Raw genomic sequence first — 3,054 nt, forward strand, 5'->3', positions numbered from 1 at the left:
TAAATTGGGCAAAGAGCAGTAAAATGGCAAATACAGTGTAATGTATGTTAAGGCAAAAAAAAAAAGTCTTAATTTCACATATATGTTCATGGGGTCTGAACTAGCTGTGACTGACCAGGAATGAGACGTTGGGATCTTCATGGACAGCTCAATGAAGGTGTCGATGCAGTTTGCAGCAGCAGTGAAAGAGGCAAATTCCAAGCTAGGGATCATTAGGAAAAGTATTGAAAATAATACTGCTGATATAATGCCGTTATACAAATCTATGGTGCGGCTGCATTGGGAATACTGTGTACAGTTCTGGTCGCCTCACCTCAAAAAGGATATTGTGGAGCTGGAAAAGGTTCAGAAAAGGGCAACCAGAATGATCAAGGGGATGGAGCGATTCCCATGTGGGTGAGGGGTGCAGCATTTGGGTTTTTTTAGTTTAGAGAAAAGGTGAGGAAGAGATGACATGACAGAAGTGCATAAAATTATGCATGGCATGGAGAAAGTGGAATACTGGAACTCATGGACATCTAAGGAAGCTGAATATTAAAAGGTTCAGGACAGACAAAAGAAAGGACTTCTTGTCACAGTGCATAGTTTTGCTCCCACAAGAGACAGTGATGGCCACCAACTTGGATAATTTAACATATTAGACAAATTCATGGAAGATGAGGCTGTCAATGGCTAGTAGTCAGGATGGCTATGCTCTGCCTCTGTGGAGGCAGGAGGGGAGAGTGCTCTTGTGCTCAGATCCAGCTTGTGGGCTTCCTATAGGCATCTGGTTGGCTACTGTGAGAGCAGGGTGCTGGCCAAGATGGGCCACCATTGGTCTGATGCTGCAGGCTCTTCTTATGCTCGTACAGACCATTGCTGCATCTCACCCAGCATTGCTGACACTGGCTGACCGTGGCTGTTCAGTTTCAGGCCACGGTCCCTCCCAGCCCTACCTAGAGCTGCCGTTGCGGGTTGATTGGGACCTTCTGCATGGAAGGCAGACACTCTGCCCCTGAGCTTCAATGGCCCTTCCATGTTCTGACTGGCACATGCTCACAGTGCCCACCAACTCACACGGAGGCAACTTCCTCTTATCCTGCTGAGTGGCACAATCTGGAAGTGGCACACACTTGCCTGGGGGGGGGGCTGCTGTTAATCTCAGCAAGGAAAAAAGGGTGGGGGAGTGGGGGGACTAACTGGACAGAGGCTGGTGCCAGCAGCACAACCCCTCCCCGCCCCTTAGTACATGCTTCTATGGGAGCAAGAGAGGGGAGCGCCGCCTACATCAAGCCTCCCCCCGACCTAGAACTCCCAAACACATTCTAGATGTGTCAACATCAGTCTCTAGCCTGACCGGACTGTGCTGGAACTTGCTTTGGGCAATACAGGAAACTCAGGTATGTGGCAATAATTGCTTCAGCCAGATACTAAGAAGGAAAACAAGGGCTGTGGGTTGGCACATTGCGATGGAGCAGCTGTTCTGTGGTCAGGGTTTTTTTGGGGGGGGGGAGGGGTTTGGCCACCAGCTCCAACTCAGAAGTTCGTGGATGATCATGACCTCAGAGTAAATCCTACAGCTTTTCTTCCCAGAAAAAAGGAAGGGCAACAAGCAGGAAATGTTTTGACATTCTTGCAGGACTAGGCGGTGCCCTCTGGCAGCAGCTCAACAGTTGTCCGCTGTGAAGTTCCTGCCCTGCCTTGGAGCAGGGAGCTGGAGTGCCCAGAGCCAGGCTGCCCATCCCCAGGCAGAGGGAGGGAGAGCGGGAGGAGACTGAGCCTTGCAGCAAAGTGCTTTTGGGAAGGGAGAGGGACATGGGGTCTTCACTGCAGCCCTCCTTCCTCCCGGCAGGGAGCAGAGCAGAGCAGAGCTGCCTTTGGGCACCTGGCTCATCACTGGGACCAGGCTGCCCCTCACACCAGCAGAGAAGCCTCTGGGAAGCCTGCAAAAAGGGCCAGAGTGCAGCAGAGACGCTCACACACTCTCGCCTTGCGATCTCCAGCATCCAGAGCTGCTCTGCCTCCAACAGAGGAGGCAGTGCAGCCCACAAGGCTAGTAGCCAGATAGCCACCACCACCCCCATGTCCAAACAAGCTAAAGGGGTATAACCCTATGCACGGCATGGAGGAAGCGGACAGAGAAAAGCTCTTTCCCTCTCTCATTAGCTCTAGAACTCGTGGACATCCAGTGAAGCTGAATGCTGGAAGATCCAGGGCAGAGCAAAGAAAGGACTTCCTCACGCAGCCAGAGCATAGTTAACCGTGGCATTCACTTCCACGAGGCAGTGACGGCCACCAACGTGGACAGCTCTAAAAGAGGATTAGACAAATTCATGGACAACAAGGCTGTCAGTGGCTACTGGCCGTGATGGCTGTGCTCTGCCTCCACAATTGGCAGCAGCCGGGAGGGAGTGCTTCTGTGCTCAGGAGCTGCTTGCCGGCTTCCCTGTGGGACAGGGTGTGGATGAGAGGGACCCCCTTGGGCCTGGTCCAGCAGAGTCAGACTCTTCTCTCACACTCTGTTGTGTTCCTCCTGCAGCCGCAGCTGCTGATACAGAAAGAGGGAAGGCTGGTTGCCACCATCTGCCTCTGCCGCAGCCACAGCGTGGGAAGCTGCTCCTCCTCTGGGCAACAAGGACCCACGGGCCAGAATCCCCCCTTCTGCTCCTAAACTTGGAGCAGGCAACTTCCCCAACAGTGGTGGGCTACAAGGGAGGCTTTGTCTAGACAAAGCGGAAGGAACTAGCTCCAGAGGGGTGGGGGGAGGGCAGAGAGAGGCGTGTTTCTGGAGCCCCAACAGGCTGCCTGACGGACAGACACTCCCGTGCCCTGGAGGCGCACAGATGATCACAGGTGGGGGCTCAGCTTTTCTGCAAGTGGTGGTGGTTGTGGTGATAGAGCACACTGACGCAGCCCCCTCCTGGGGCCACAACCACAGCAGGCCTCCTCCACCAAGGCAGGCACGCAGACGGGCACCAGGAGTGGTCAAGGCAAGGAGTGCTCCCCCCACCAGACATCTCCCCCCAAAGGCACCTGGAGCGGTTGTCAAAAAAAGGCACAGAGGCCCCCCTCACC

Source organism: Rhineura floridana, chromosome 1 (assembly GCF_030035675.1).
Source record: "Rhineura floridana isolate rRhiFlo1 chromosome 1, rRhiFlo1.hap2, whole genome shotgun sequence".
Classification (NCBI taxonomy): domain Eukaryota; kingdom Metazoa; phylum Chordata; class Lepidosauria; order Squamata; family Rhineuridae; genus Rhineura; species Rhineura floridana.